This window comes from Pituophis catenifer, unplaced genomic scaffold (genome assembly GCF_029215685.1).
Source record: "Pituophis catenifer annectens isolate HBS135680 unplaced genomic scaffold, rPitCat1.0.hap2 SCAF_2, whole genome shotgun sequence".
NCBI lineage: Eukaryota > Metazoa > Chordata > Lepidosauria > Squamata > Colubridae > Pituophis > Pituophis catenifer.
In genome coordinates, this window is record NW_027256882.1 from 15,810,928 (window position 1) to 15,828,417 (window position 17,490).

The following is a 17,490-nucleotide window of genomic DNA, read 5'->3' on the forward strand; positions in this document are numbered from 1 at the left end:
GACAGCAATGTTTCTCAACCTTGAAGGATAGGATCTCTGGAGAAAATCTATCTAAGTGGTTGTTAAGAGTCAAGACTGACTTGACAGCACATCCATCAATCAAATGAATTGATTCCTTAAAGCAACAGTATTTAGTTTTCAGGCTTCCTCAGGAACAGATCTGAAAAAAGATTAGTTTCCCTTAATAAAAGAAATAATCACAGGGAGTTTTGTAGGGGAAGACTAACTTTTAGCAGCTAAAATAATAATTGCCCAACACTGGAAAATTCTAGCTGACATAGCAATTGAGATGTGGATTAACAAGGCCTCTTCAATTGCTACATTAGAAAGAAAATACAGACAGAATTAAAATAATGAGACATCAGAGGCAGGAACCACAAATTTATCACAGTTAAGTGATAGTTACCACCCATTTGTGGTAAGATGGGTGGCCAATAAATGTTATAAATAAATAAAATAAAAATTTGGGTATTGAGTGAATGGGGGGGGGTCCCCCAGGAGGAAAAATATACTTTCCTTAATGAAGGAAGTAAATCTACAGCGAGCCTGTAGTACAGTGGACTAAGCATTGTCATTAACAACCGCTGCTTGCAATTACTGCAAGTTCGAATCTCACCAGGCTAAAGGTTGACTCAGCCTTCCATCCTTTCTAAGGTAGGTGAAATGAGGACCCAGATTGTGGGGGCAATAAGATGACTTTGTATAAATATACAAAAGTATGAAGGCTATTGTTTAATGCATTGTAAGCCGCCCTGAGTCTCCGGAGAAGGGCGGCATATAAATTAAAGCAAAATATATATATATATATATCTGAGAATTTCCCTCCACTAAAGCTCAATTTTCCCTCCTCCCCAGCAAAGATTTTCTTGCGCAGTTACACAAAAGCAGTTTTTCTTGGCGCAACCATTCCACAGGCTCAACATTACCTATAAAGCTTCAACTGAGGAGGCTTGGAAAAAACAAACGGCTCAAAGAAACCAATTTTTGGAGAGACGATGCCGCTTATGATGTAGCTTCCAGGTCTATGGTAATTCACAGCCTTGTGTCCATCTTGGATTAGATTCAATGGGCATTTTGCCCTCAGGGCTCTGTAGGATGCTGTGGGCAGTAGCCAAAGCAAGAAGAAGAGAAAGGAGAGAAGGACCATTGTGGCATAAAATCACATCCTTTCCCACCGTTGTCACTGTCTTGCCTTCACTGCCCCACATGGGAGCTCACTAATCCTCCACAAGAAGGAAGATATTTCAAGAATAAAGAACATGTTTGGATTGTGGTTTTTTTTTTTTTTTGCAGTATACAGTCACGGCAAGGTAGCAATGCTTAGCTGATCTGGATTGATCCTGAAGAAGCCAAATGTTTGACTTAGCCAATGGAACAGGCTGTCATGTGAAGGCAAGTTTGAAGTGCTGCATTAAAGGAAAACACAGAATTCAATCTCATAGCAGCTTTAACTTAAGTGGCTGAAGTTCGCACCGCTGGTATATAACTCTGTTCTGGCAATATTTCTAATTAATTTCCTCTGTAGCGAGAAAAAGCTTGTCATACATGAATTCTTGATATATTATGAATTAATAAAATGATCAACCAATTCTCATTCTGCCTTCTATTTGCAAAGAATCTTGAAGTTGCTTGGAAATGAAGTAAACATGGAACTGAATTAAATAAGTCCAATTAAATAAATAAATCAGCAGATCAAAATGCTTGTTCCCAGCAATCTCCCTCTGGATTATTTCTACAGAAAATTTACCATAAGGTTCTTGTTCTGTTTGGCTCAGACATGGAAAATATTTTCAATCCCTGATAATTTTGCATTTTGCTCTTATCTCTTTTTCTTTTTGGCAGTGAAAGCTGAAGGCTCTGGGGAAGAAGAACAGCTGAAGACAAAGTAGGGAGCCAAAGGTTTTCCTACTAGAGAGGATGGGAACTTTAAATTGGGTGGACTTGAACTGCTATAATTCCAGTTTATTATTTATCATATGCAGGGGTGAAATCCAGCAGGCTCTGACAGGTTCTGGAGAACCGGTAGCGGAAATTTTGAGTAGTTCGGAGAACCGGCAGATACCATCTCTGGCTGGCCCCAGAGTGGGGAGGGAATGGGGATTTTGCAATATCCTTCCCCCTGAAGTGGGGAGGGAATGGAGATTTTGCAGTATCCTTCCCCTGCCATGCCCACCAAGCCACGCCATGCCCACCAAGCCATGCCCACAGAACTGGTAGTAAAAAAAATTTGGATTTCGCCACTGATCATATGGCACGTTTGCATCACCTTCTGATATAACACAAGAGATAAAAACACAAAATATAAAATATAAAACATTATAAACTTACGTTTTGCCTTGAAGACAAAACATCAGAAGCCTCGAAGAGATGGCAACCAGTTAATCCTTGCAATATCCTGGCTAGATCAAAGTCAAAGCTGACTTTGTATAAATATACAAAAGGATGAAGGCTATTGCTGAGCACATTGTAAGCCGCCCTGAGTCTCCGGAGAAGGGCGGCATATAAATCAAATTTAAAAAAAAAAAAAAAACTTCACATCATACTAAATAGAATTCTAGTACTGGCAGGGGAATTCTGGGAGTTAAAGCCCACCCATGTTAAAGTTGCCAAGGTTAAGTTGCCAAGACACTCTATTGTACTGGAGACAAAGATTGGGCTCCAAAATAATATGCACAATATGGATTTTGTAGTACTAGTCTCAAAGTAGCCTGTAATCTGACCCAGGAAGTTAAAGATAATTTGCTAAAGCTTGAACTGACATGTGAAACTCTGCTGAACACTATACCACGGAGCAAGCAACCCCACCAGCCCAACACACACAACCTTGAAAAGCAGCACAAGGTTTCAGTCCAAGTTGAAATGTTAAATGGAGAGCAAGCTTACTTCACACATTCATACAGATGAACCCCCCTGCTTTAAACTCTTCTCACAAGTTCCCAGGGATTGGGAGGAAATGTAGGCTTCTGCCAACGTTTTCAAGGCAACTTCAAGATATTCCCTTGTGCTCCAATCGGGTATTTTTAAACGGCTGGGCCATTCTGGAAAGGAGGCTAAACAAACAACTTGCAACACAACAGCCCTTGGGTTTTCGGCAAGAATAAGAAAATGGCCCGATCGTGATAATTATAGGGGAAAGAAACATCATTCTTTTCCCAACTTGAAGGTCGCATGGTTGGATGCGCAGGTGCACCGTTGGAGAAAAACATGTTTGTGTAAATGCTCAAAGATTCATCAGTGCAAAAAAAAAAAAAAAAAGAGAGAGAGAGACAGATAGACAGAGACAGAGAGACAGAGAGAGAAAGAACAAGTCATAATACTGTGATGGTGCACCTATGGCATGCATGCCACAGGTGGCACACGGAGCTATATTGGTGGGCACACGAGCGTTGCCTTAGCTCAGCTCCAGCTGATTTTCGGGCCTTCTGGGACCAGCAGAAGTTGGCAAACGGGCTGTTTCTGGTCTCCGGGGGAGGGGGGGAGGCTGTTTTCGCCATCCCCAGGCTCCTAGAAAGGCTCTGGGGCCTGGGGAGGGTGAAAAACGGGCCTACTGGGTCAACTGTGCCATCACATGCCAAAAGCAGGAGGAGCACGGGGGGGGGGGAGTGTCGCACATGCATGCAAGGGGTGGGAGGGCGCATGGAATTATGGGTGTGGGCCCACATGTGCACGACCATCCCGCACTCCCCCTGCTTTTGGCACGCGATGGCAAAAAGGTTAGTCATCACTGTCACAATACTTCAAACATGCATAGGGATATGCACACACATTTTGTTCACCTCCCTATGAAAAAGGAATAGAATAGAATAGAATAACAGAGTTGGAAGGGACCTTGGAGATCTTCTAGCCCAACCCCCTGCTTAGGCAGGAAACCCTACACCACTTCAGACAAATGGTTATCCAACCTCTTCTTAAAAACTTCCAGTGTTGGAGCATTCCCAACTTCTGGAGGCAAGTTGTTCCACCGATTAATTGTTCTAACAGTCAGGAAATTTCTCCTTAGTTCTAAGTGGCTTCTCTCCTTGATTAGTTTCCATCCATTGCTTCTAGTCCTACCCTCAGGTGCTTTGGAGATCTTCTTCTTTGTGGCAACCCCTGAGATATTGAAATACTGCTATCATGTCTCCCCTAGTCCTTCTTTTCTTTAAACTAGACATACCCAGTTCCTGCAAAGGAGAACCCCAAGCCCCATGTTACATTCCTTTTTATAGTTAACACAACCAAGAAAATGCAAGAGGAAAGTTGATTGGACAGGATAAAAGTAAGCTCCCCTTTGCATAGGAAATCAGTTACACGTAGTCAAATATGTTACCTATTTGCATCCCATCATATCACACATGTTCATTAAAATGAGATCTGACGTCAGACAGGGCGTAAATTGTAACGGGGGGGGGGGGGAAGGTTGTTTGGAGTTCACAGAAGAGATAAACCAGACCCCCAATTTGTACGAACAACCTTTTGTCTTATCTGACTGGAGCTAGTCTCCAGCCTCTTTATCAGTTTAGGAATGTTAAAAGCTAATAAACCTGAAAGGTCATTTTAAAAGAGAGAAAATAAATAAAATTAAACTATGTTAGTTAGCAAGTTACAAAATCGATGTCACGTGCCCCTCATCCCCCAAGTGAGGCTTGAAGCCCCCCCCATTTGAGGGGACACTGGGACCCCCCCTGCCCCTCCCCCCCAAAGAAGCCAGAACGAAGCTCCTGAGGAAAAACAAAACAAAACACAATTCCTGAAAGGAATCAAGTATATGGGTGGGAAAAACAGTTGACAGGAGGAACATTCTGGAACAAGTTACCTCAGAAAGTGCTCAACAGCCAAGAAGCGAGGTTGTTCTTCTGAGAGAGGGGAAATGGCTGCCTTCAAAAAGGAGCAGAAGGAAAGAGGAGATATGGCAACTAAATGAAGCTGATTTAATCAAGAAATATTTTTTTTAAAAAAGGAATATCCCTCTTGGGAATGCTTTATATAATTCTTAGGCTCTTCGTAGTATGTGAAGTGGACAAAGAGGAAGCTAAACTAGCCAGGCACAAAGACCAGCCTGAATGCCCTGGATCTTAAAAAAGAGCTGAAGAGGAGAAGTCCTGAGGAGAGATGGACATTCAGAGCAACCAAAAAGGGCAGGAAGGTCAATGGGATGCCATCCAACAGCTGAAGATGATTGTTAATTGCTATCCTGAGACTTAATCTCTCTCTATATATATAAAATTAATTTCTACCAGAGAGACTGACCGGTTCATAAGGCAGCCATCTCTAAATCCTTTTCTCTCTCTCCCTTTTGAACCTTAATTTCTCCAACCTGACTCTTACCATTATTTTTTTTTACTCATAGTAAAGTTTCCTCAGAGTGCTCTACCAAAACTATTGGCCTTAACTATTTATATAAGGATTTTATTGTCATCAGTGAAGCAAACGCTTTCAAATATCGGGCTACCTTCGCTGCCAGCATTATATGTGGCTACTTTATTTCATATGTCCTGCTCCTTTTGAAACCATCTTTCTCTTCTGTGTGGTTGAATTTCGCTGTTTGGGTCATACGTGCCATTTTTGCTCTGCTACAGTGTTTTATTTTTAAACAAACACCCCCCCTCCCCTTTTTCTCATAGGACATTTTAGCTCTGCTTAGTGCTTCAATAGGGACACTTGCAAACAGGACAGCGGCAGGCTAGAATTGAAAGAAAATTCCTGATGGGACCAAAAAGCAGCTCTGTCATCACCAGGAAACTGGTTTTTGCCCCATGTTGCCTGACCCAAAACTCTCCATTTCTGGAGACAAGATGACCAGGAACTACTCCAAGATCTCTAGGACCGTTATCTGAGCTCTTGTGCTCCTTTCTGATGGTAAAACTAGTGGATTTTTTTTTAGATGCATCCCTGTGAATGCAAATACACTTGGAATTCCCCTTCCTCCTGAGGAAAGATCCGGATGGGGAAATAGAGCTCTGGGACTGAAAATGGAGGAAACCAAGGTCTCTTCTATTGTTACAACCTCCACTTAAACCGGGCAAAGTGGTTATGGAAACAGAACCCTCCTGAGGGGATCCTTCCAGGATCTGAGTCTCTCACTTGCTGCCTTTGCTCCTCTATCTGGCTCAGTAGGAAACTTCGGCCAGGGCCACCACTTGGTCTCTGCTCCCTCACGCAGTTCGCCATCTTTGTGTTGTCCCCAATTCGGGTCTGAGCCTGATGCCGAAGCCAATGATGGACGCCAAACACGAGGTGCAGGTTTTCTGATTGCTTTTTATTGGAGTACTCCAAGGAAAAGGGCTCCTGGCCAAAATGCCAAGAACCAAGAACCAAGGATTAAGTAAGCTTTATACCTTTTCACTAAAAGAGAAGGTGGGACAAGGTGAGATACTAAGAAATATCATCTAATAAATATTTTAGTAATAATTCTACAATTTGTTCTATTGGTCTCTAGCTGTCCCTATTCCTAAGCCTTGGCTAATGAATGTCCCAGGAGTTATCTAATACACATTTTATTGGCTGCAGGCCATCTCTATTCCTCATTTTTAGCTGAGGCCTGCAAGTTGTCTAACTCTTGTTACTTTTATCAGCTTTCTAACTACCCAGAATTATTACAAGATTTACACATGCATATTTCCTGTAGATAGCATTCTTTGTTCTTGCCAAACACACTCCACAATTACAGGCTTCCTGGTTTACTTTCAAGTGTGTGTCATGACCTGGCTTTATTTTAGCATACAGCCCATCATTTAGGAGCTGGACAGTCAGGAAGAGCTCCAAGATCACCAGGTCCACCTGAGCTTTGATGCTCCTTTTGGTCTTCAACCACTGATGGCAAAGCTCTTGACAGTCAGAACAGCAACTGGTTTGCCTGCTCCCACTCCTGCTGGTCTTTACGGTCCCTTTTCACACTGAATGTCATTGTACTTTGAAAAAGTATAAATTATTTTTCTCTGCAATGCAGTGATCATCCATAAATGGACAATTTCATGAAGATGTATATCTCACGAGGGCATTGACTCATCTTTCGGTAAATTATTTTATTCTCCATATCTACTGAGTTAGGTTGTTGAAAAAGAAACCAATTTTCCGGCAATTGTAATCTGAAGTAGAGACACAACCATCTTGTTTGATAACCTTTTCCTTTTTGGATAATTTAATAAAATCCTTTTTGATGCGGTATGAGAAAAATCTAGTTAACTAAATCTAAATATGGAGTCGGCTGAATAGAATCAAAACATACCATGCCAGAACTGAGGCAAAGTTTTAAGTGTGGAAGGGCAGAGTGTTGGAATCAACTTGGCGGGCTCATCATGAATGGCCGAATTAGAGAATACACAAACGCAGGTGCTTCTCGGGATGATGGCGCCCAGAGCTGACTCCGTCACCCTCTTTTATTAGTTATCAAAATACAGCGTCATCAGAAGGCGTTATTATGGCTACACATCTCATATTACATACAAGAGATAGAAAAACATCCATATATTCTCCATAAGTTTCACATTCTTACCTATTACAGTAAATCACGTGATTTCTAGGAAAGCAATACTTAAGGTGCAAAACAAAACTTAACTCTGGCTGTGTTATCATATTTGGCTTTGTTCCCAGCATCCCATCACCTGCCAACAAAGAGGCCCCGTTCTATAAGGAGATGTCTCTGCCTTTGCAGGCACAGCCTGTTATTAACAAAGAGAGAACGAATAGGGCCCTTCAGAGAGTATCCATATGAACCCGCTTTTCATAGATTATTTCGGTGCTAAGCTCCATACACGTGTCCAACCAGTTAAACTGGTCTATACATGTATTATGGCCACCGCATTCCCACATTTCCTCTGTTTTTGTTTTTTGCAACAGGGTTCAGCTGTGTTGTTATTATGGTGTTCTCTTTATGCCTGGGAAACATGCCTATCATCATAGCAAACAAAGCAGGAATACATTGAATACTACAACATACAGAAATAAGCAAAGCAATAATCATGAGTACAGTAGACAATATGTTCTTCAGCCATCTGGTTTCTGCAAATGTTTTTAGCTCACCCATCCTTTTATTACGGTGAACAAAGTTAGTGGAAAAGTGGCCAGGAGATGTCAAGCGAGGTAGGCCATCAAGTTTCTGAGTTGTACATTTCCACAAATCACTCACACAAATTGTAAATCCATCCGAATCCAGACACCCAAGAAAACCACACGTCAGGAGTTTGTAACCTCTGAGTTATCTTGGAAGCCCTATCTTGCAAGTCCCGAGCACCTTCTCTGACCACACCTGATTTGTTCCTCCAGTTCCAGAAGGGCTTTGGTTTCACTTTTCAGGACGTCCTTCCTATTGGAGGGAATAAAACCTTTGCACATTTGCAGAAGGGAGGGGAGACATTGGATGCAGCAACAAAGCAAAACAAGCAGTACAATTATAGATACAATATTTGGCATAATTAATTTCAACCAAGAACCATCTGGGAGCCATGACCAAAGAGCAGCCCAGATGTCAATGGCGCCAGATCCATTGGATGATAAGGGATTGTTTTTTGATCAAGTTTTCCATATGTTCTATGGTGTGAGTGATGTTATACTGATAATCAGATACATAGGTACAACAACGTGAATGTATAAGGGCACAATTGCCTCCTTTAGCTAAGGCATATCGGTTTTGTAAGACTACCTCCCTGATTTCAACCAGTTCTTTATTCATCAGCTTCAGCACCTTGATAGTCTCGTTGAACATATATACTGTCCAGTTATTTAATAAATGAAGATCCCAATAGTTCATTGCCACCCGAGTTTGGGCAAGATGTTTCTGGATATCTGAGTTTTTAATGAGCCACCCAGTGTCAGTGGTGGGTGTGGTTTGAGAAATAGGAGTAGTGGAGTTTGTCTGATTAGCAGCTATTTGAATGTCTTTTATTACTGTCCCATTATGATTGAATGTAGAGGTTGCTGACATGAAGGATCATGAGACGCAGGGGCAATAGATGCAAGATCGTGACTTAATTCCAGAATCCATGATATATAGTCTCCTTTATGCAATTGTTGCAGAGGCCCATTGTCCTTATCCACTCCCCCCTCAGCTGGAAATGTCAATATGGGAACCTTAGGTGTTGGAGTAGACTTAGGTAGAAAGTAAGAACCTTGTGCATAGACAATGTGTTTTTGGCAGGAGCGTACTTGACTTGAAGTGTATGTATGTGGGGATTTGATATTCCTTACATGGTCACTTGAGAGTCCCAAAGCTAACAATGTCCAAGGCCATAAACAAATCATAGTCACTTATACGTGTGAAACAAAATTACTAGCAAAATTAGAAAAACAATTACGCACAAAACCTACTCCTAAACTTCTACTAACATTAGTACATGCAAGAAAGTGTTAAAATGTATATGTACAATGTGAAGGTAGTTTCCTCCTGATGAATATTCGCTGTGCGCAGGGGACCAACTTCCGGTGTAGTTCTGCAAAGCTGATGGTCACCACCTTGCGTTAAGAGTCTGTTGCCGGGAGGACTCAGCAAGATGTTTTTTCTCTTAAATCTCAGCACCAGGGGTTTCTCCTTCTTTTTGTTGTAAATGAAATGGTCTTACGTGTCTTTTGGGGATCCAAATGATACGATCATTGTCCTGGACAGCAGCATATCCATGGCTCCAGGTAATAAGGTCAGCAGGTCCTCTCCATGCAGGATCAGGTTGTTGGTGGAAATAGACCTTTGGTTTTTGGGCAGCTGATGGATAAGCAGAAAAATGGCGGGTCGCAGCCGATGTGGGAGGCTGTCCAGTCAGGTTAAGGAAGTTCAAAGTATATAAGCAAAGATTGAGTTTGTTTTGCATGGCTGGGAGGCCAAGGCATTTTTCCTCTTTCAATTTTATAAGCCAAATTTGTGTGTGATGGACCACTTGTTACAAAAGTCTGCAAAGGCAGTACTGGTGTAGCAGATCCATTGTCAGTTTTAAGTTCAATTGGGCGTCCCATCGATGCAGAAATCCGAATACAATGATTTATTACATGTTTGGTTGCTTCTTCCCTTTTTGGGAATGCCAATAATAAGTCCTGAATAAGTATCCAAGGAAACATGCAAATATTTCCATGGGGCAAAGGATGGATACTGAGTTACATCCATTTGCCAAATTTCACAAGCTTTTAGTCCTCTAGGGTTACACCCATAGGGATAGAATGAGCTTGTTGACTACAGGTAGGACATTGTTGTATGATGGCAGTCGCTTCAGCTGCCGTGAGACCAAATTGTTTCGCTAATGCTTTTTATTTTGATGAAAATAGGCATGACTGTCCCATGGTGTGATGGAAGATATAACCATGAGCGCAGTTTCAGCTTTGTCATTTCCCTCTTCCAATCTCTGTCTCCACCACCCATAACATCTATAACCTTCCAATAAACAAATCTCCTTATAACACTAAACATTCAAGTCCTTTCTCCTACTGCCATTCTGACTTCCAAGTCAGCCCAAATCTGTGCAAACCAACTTTCTCTTAAACAATTCAACTCCTTCTCTGTACCAATATCTGATTGTCCTTCTAAATCTCCTTATAAACAAGCATACTTCCAAAAGTCAACTTTCTGCTTTCCTTCACTAACTCTCTCTTACATTCCCTATAACACTGGGTTCTTTACATACCAGTCTTTATTCAAAATAGCACAATTATCTATTCACAGCCTACAATATCCAGTCAATCCTAAAAAATTTCCTCAACTCTTCAGGTGTTACTTCTTTCATTAATTAAATGTCCTAAGTATTTTATCTCTCTTTCTACATATTGTAATTTCTAACTCATCTCTGTGATAATTCCTAAAAATGGCAGCAGTTTATGCTGCTGACAAAGAAACAAACAAATAAACAAACAAACAGACAAACAAAGAACAAACATGCCATCTGTTAAGTATGCAAAATGCACGTAGACATAAAAACATTAAGGAGTATTTTGAGTCAATGCTCTGAAATAGAATTGGGTATGAAAGTATTTGAAACGTCAAAAATTTCCAGAAGGAAAAAGAAGGTATTTCATTCTGAGCCAAGACAGTGCTTTGCAAAGGCAGGTATCAGATATCACCCTTCACTCCCGCCTTTCTCTGGCTCGTTCTCTGAGAGAAAAAAAAATGGTTAAAAGTACAAAGTAGCCCCCCCCCTTTCGTGCCTCTCATCTCCCAGGGAAAAAAAGGAGGGGGTGAGGGAAAGGAAAAATTTTTTAAAACAGACCAAGCCTCCCTTCTCCTCGGAGGGCAGGGAGAGAAAAGAAAAAAGGTGCTTATACACAAAATTACATTTCATGCAATCCAATACACACCCATTCACATCTGTACTGCAATCAGACCTTTTGTATAATACATCCTTCATGCGAATCAGTCATTCAAATTATTTCAATGAACTAGTTTATTCCCAAAACAGTGAAAAAATTCAGGCAACAGTCATAATCACAAAAAGTGATATGGGCCCATAACCACTGCCCGGTTTTCCACAGTTTCAAGTTCAAACCCAGTCAATTTTTGCTGGCCAGCCAAGCATATCAATTCCACACACTATCATTATAGATGTACATCAACAAAATATTTTTAAACAGAAATCACTTCAAGTTGATTAGTTCAAATTATCTGAGTCTTCCCATTTAGACAGGCTCTAATTTTATTTCCTGCTAAACCCCGGGTGGGAAGAACAATAAACAATTTATTTATTTATTTTTTCAGCCTGAGAAACATACTGAGAGTCAGAGATCAAATTAAAAGCTTGTTGAGAAAAAGTGTGAAAGCTAAGATAGTCGCAGACAATTAGTGTAAGATTCTTTCCAGATGTCGTCATGAGTATCCTTGTAAGCAATGGCTCCTCTGGAGAAAATCATTAAGCAAATAAACCTAGGATCTTTAGGCAAATGATATGAAATACAGCCTACATAGTCAGTTAGAGCACACTGAAGAGATGAATTATTCTGAAGATAAAAGTGAAAGTCAGATTTTGAGATAGAAAGAATAATATTTATTAGATCAGTTCCATTTCTTCGACAGTCTGGCGTATGCCCCATGGTTATAATTTCAGCAATAGCTTAAATAAAGGGTAAAACATTTTTAGATGGTAATGAGACAAATAAAGCAATGTACTTTTTGCTGTTCTAAAACAGAATTAAATCTCCTGGCTTTTTTTTCTTTTAGTCAATAACTCAAATAATGGGCTAAGTAAATGCATAGGTAAAGAGAAATATGAGCAGTCCCAATTAATAGTACCCAGTAATTGTTGCAAATTTAACTTTGGGTAACTTTAGCCGGAGCAGAAAGAGATTGCACATAGTTTATGCCCTATACAGATAAGAAGTGTACAGCTGTATTTTCTCTGGGGCAATGTGCAATTCATTTACACATAAATCATTTTGTATTTTCAAAAAGCCAATTAGGTTGTATTTTTTGTGCTCCAATTAAAATGTCATCTATACGATGATCCTGACACACTTTAATCATATCTGCCAAATAAACGTGCAAAGTTGCAGCCGGTAGACAGACTGAAAGCAATTCAAGAATTTATTCTATATTCCATCCCCCTTCTTTTTGTCTGTTTCTTTAAATTCTGCTTAGTGGGGGTGTAACTGACTCCTTCAAAAGGAGCTGATGTTTAATTTCATGCCGTGCGCGTCTGTGTGGGTGATTTAACGTGAGAGCAATCTCTCAACAAAGTCTGAAAAGGAACTATTAACAGTGTCCTGAAGGCTTTTTATTATTATTATTATTATTATTATTATTATTATTATTATTATTATTATTATTATTATTATTATTATTATTATTTTTAATGTATCATTAAACACTCTATAACTAATCTCCAGAGTGCAAAAATTTTTTAAGGGCTGGGGAGGTTCGTGGAGGCATGTTCCCATCTGTCTCCACATATTCACTTTTAAAGAGCCCTTTTCCGGTTAAGCCGGATAATATTGCCAATTGTATTTTAGAAGGTAAATCAAATTCTTTTCACGGGCAGGACTTTCCCGTTATCTTTTTAAAACAATGATTGAGGACTTGGCCAATTCTCTAAGTTCGTGGAGGTGCGTAACCTGATGCTTAGAGAATTCTGTCCCTATACTCACGATTATGGGAGGGTGCTTCGTTCGCCGACGACCGGCCCTGGTTTGCAGAGGCTCTTCCAGCCGAATGAGTATGAGGGTGCCAAGAGACGTGCTCGATCCATGAATCACGTCGGGGTCACCATATGTTGGAATCAACTTGGCGGGCTCATCATGAATGGCCGAATTAGAGAATACACAAACGCAGGTGCTTCTCGGGATGATGGCGCCCAGAGCTGACTCCGTCACCCTCTTTTATTAGTTATCAAAATACAGCGTCATCAGAAGGCGTTATTATGGCTACACATCTCATATTACATACAAGAGATAGAAAAACATCCATATATTCTCCATAAGTTTCACATTCTTACCTATTACAGTAAATCACGTGATTTCTAGGAAAGCAATACTTAAGGTGCAAAACAAAACTTAACTCTGGCTGTGTTATCATATTTGGCTTTGTTCCCAGCATCCCATCACCTGCCAACAAAGAGGCCCCGTTCTATAAGGAGATGTCTCTGCCTTTGCAGGCACAGCCTGTTATTAACAAAGAGAGAACGAATAGGGCCCTTCAGAGAGTATCCATATGAACCCGCTTTTCATAGATTATTTCGGTGCTAAGCTCCATACACGTGTCCAACCAGTTAAACTGGTCTATACATGTATTATGGCCACCGCAGCAGAGAGCTTGTAGGACATCACAACAAACAATATCACATATAGTACAAGAATGTTCCCTTAGGAAATTTCAAGGCATCTGGGAAGATCTCATTGCAGCCACACCAGAAGCACTTGCATCGTTAGCTTTCTTAGATATCGAATTATAATATCCATCCTATTGCAATTCTATTGCACCATGTTATAGTGACTTTATAATGGTTTTATCTTAATATTTTGTCTCATATATTGTATCAGTTTATATGTGTGTGTATTTGGTGATGTTTTATTTAAAGTTATTTTTTTGTTTGTATGAGGTTTTTTTTAATTAGTATTGTATGTCAGTGATTGCATGACCTCTGTAGGTACCATACACCAGAGGCCCCCAATTTTTTGGGCACCAGGGACTGGTTCTGTGGAGAGAGGTTTTTCCGTGGACAGGAGGGGGCATGGTTTCGTGTGTTGCCTGGAGTTTTGCTTATTTGTGCGGACTGGTTACTGGCATGTGAATCAGTGCCGGTCCATGGACCAGGGGTTGGGGACCCCTGCCATACGCTAAATAAAAAAAAAACCCTGAATGTGATTACCTCTTCAGATAGGATCCAACTTCCTTCTCTTTCCCCCGGTAAGTAAGACAACATCCTACCTGTCAATGACTACTTCAGCTTCAACCGCAATAATACACGGGCAAACAATAGATACAAATTCAAGGTAAACCGCTCCAAACTCAATTGCAGAAAATACGACTTCAGCAACAGAGTGGTCAATGCCTGGAATGCACTACCTGACTGTTGTTACATCCTCAAACCTCCAGAATTTTAACCTTAAACTATATCATCGATTTCACCCCATTCCTAAGAGGTCTGTAGGGGCGTGCGTAAGCGCACCAGGGTACCTACTGTCCCTGTCCTACTGTCCCCATTTATTCGTACTCATTTCCTGTGTTCATGTCCATGTTTATACTTATATCTGTTTTCTCATACATATAAATAAATGTCACCAGCTTGCAGGCTGGTGTTTCCTCTGGAGAGCTTGGGACGAGGCTGATCATTCCCAGTTCTTTGGGATCTGCCTCAGAGAAGGGCTGTTCTTCATAAAAATAGAACGCCAGACCCAGCCTCTTTCCACAAAAGCCAAAGAATGGCCTTCTACAGGTGAAGTCAAGGTTGAGCTGAACTGGTCAGTTACTACCAGATCAGGATTCCCCTTCCTTCCCATTTCCTTGCTTTGGGAGTGATCAGCCCCTTCCCAGCTTCCCCAGAAAATCCATTTGGAAGGATTTGGGGTTTTGATTTCACTATTGTTGCTCAAAGAATAAAAATGGGATGCAAACAAATGAATAAATAAAAGCAGTTGACAGAAGATGCAGAGAGGAAACAAAAGAAACAAGGCTGGATCCTCAGCTCTGGGTTTGACACTTTCACTGCTATCTTTTTGCAGTGAAAAGATACAGGTAATAGGAAGCCTGTCATCCCCCAGGTGAACCCATTATAATGTGACCGAGTCATTTTTTGCTGTCCATTTCATGTGAATCTAAACAGAAGGTTCAATTGAATAGCTTTGCCTTAGCAGGTTATGTTAATACAACCTTTTCTGAGCTTTCAGGAGGAAAGGGCTGTCTGTCACTTGTCCCAAAGGTGCTTTTTTCCAGAGGCAAATGATCTTTCTGGTTTTTCTTTGAAGACGTTGCACTTCCCATCCAAGAAGTTTTTTCAGCTCTTGACTGGATGGTGGGGAATGGAAAGATTTATACTCCTTGCAGACAGCTGGTCATTTGCATTCTTTAGAGAGTCATTGAGGCCACCTGGAGGTTTATCTGTGTCATCAGGTTCACCTGAATGGTGCAAATGAGTGTGGAGCCTTCTTGAAGGACTGTTGTAGACTGAAGATAGATGATGTTGTATCCCTCCCACTCTGTTGAGAGAGAGCTGTTCAATTTTGACATAGATAGCCTCTTTGACCCCTTTCAAACCAGCAGTCCTCTCTGTCCAAAATGTGGATTTTGGTGTCTTCAAAAGAGTGGCCTTTGTCTTTTAAATGAGAAATGGTTATTCAAGCTATTTTAGTTATTCCCCTGTTTTTATTGTTCATATTGTTTCCCACCTTTTTTACTACATTGTTTTAAATATATATTTGTATCAAAAATTTTCCTTGAAATCATGGTAATATACAAATAATGATACATTTATTTTTAAATGGAAGTACTTGCAAGTCAAGAGATCATTGGCAATGAAGATAAATACAAGAAAATGCTCAATACACAGGAAATAACAAGACTCTCCAATAGACAACTTTACACATGAGAAAACATCAGGCTGAAGGAGGATGTCAAATCCATTTCTTCCATCCCCCACTTGACTCCCCAAGCTAAAACCTATTAAAAAATTGTTACAGGAATTGACAGGGGAGACATGATAGCAATGTTTGAGAATATTTGAGAAGCTGTCACAGAGAGGAGGACGACAACCTATTTTCCAAAGCACCCGAAGGCCAGACAAGAACAATGGATGGAAACTGATCAAGAAGAGATTTAACTTAGAAATTAGGAGAAATTTTCTGACAATGAGAACAATCAACCAATGCCTTCAGAAGTTGTGGGTGCTTCAGCACTGGAGGCTTTCAAGAAGGGATTGGACTGCCATCTGTCAGAAATGGTGTAGGGTCTCCTGCTTGGGCAGAAGATTGGACTAGATGACCTACGAGGTTCCTTCCAATTCTGTTATTCTAAATCTTAAAAGAGTATTTGACAGTTTCACCATTATCATCGTGACATTTTTGTAAAATTCAATTATTTATTCAGCACTATGGGACAATCAAGGACAAATCTTTTCTGTCTTCTAAAGGGCATCTCATCAAATGCTTCAACAGGGATATTATATCCCTGTTAGTTGCCTTTTTGTAAAACAATGCTAAGCATGCTTCAGTCTGTTTTCATGGCACTTAACTTGAGCTCTCTCATGAACCCCACTGTGCCCCAGTCTGACTCTCTTAAATGGGGGAAATACTCGCAAGGTATTCTCACAATGGGGAGATGGATTCATACTTCCTTGGTCAAAACAAATGAGGCAAAATAAAAATTCAGTTCATTTCCCCCCTTTTGGCCAAATCCATAGAACATTTGTGTACTGATGGCATGTTTTCTTTTATAAGTCTTTTTAAAATATCCCTTGCCAACCTTTTCAGTTCATTTCCTATCACCCATCTCCTCCCACTTATGACTGTATGAGTGTAACCTTGTTGCTGGTATCCTTACGATTCATATTGACTGTTTCCTAATATGATTTGATTGCTTATTTGTTCCCTATGACTATCATTAAGTGTTGTACCTTATGATTCTTGACGAATGTATCTTTTCTTTTATGTACACTGAGAGCGTATGCACCAAGACAAATTCCTTCTGTGTCCAATCACACTTGGCCAATAAAGAATTCTATTCTATTCTATTTTCAACCTAAACATTTTGGGTGACTTTTGCCAATCTCTCACTCTCAGTCTGGCCCATGCCACTCCACAGGATTTTGGGGAAAATAGGAGATATTTGGGTATCACAAATGAAGGTAAAGATTTGGGTATATTTGCCACCTCGAGGTCTCCAAATGTAAAAAAAAAAAAAAAGTGAGATAAAAATATAATGCCAAATCCAGTCTAAACTAGATGACTGTGTGACAAACCATAAGAATATGAAGACCAGCACTAACTAAAGAACTGGTGGCTATGATTTCACATTCTGGTATATATAATAATAATAAATAGCAATAATTCCTCCTTCTTCAGGCATTCCTCTTTGGAGTCCTTTCAATCTTTTCTCTTCTTTCACATTTTCCTTAT

The 17,490-nt window shown here is 40.4% G+C and overlaps 1 protein-coding gene across 2 annotated transcripts in view; it reads left to right on the forward strand.

Annotated features, from left to right (window-relative positions):
- LOC139311782 (zinc finger protein 850-like) overlaps positions 1 to 17,490 on the forward strand; it is a 300,225-nt gene that overhangs the window by 66,843 nt on the left and 215,892 nt on the right. The window lies entirely within an intron of this gene.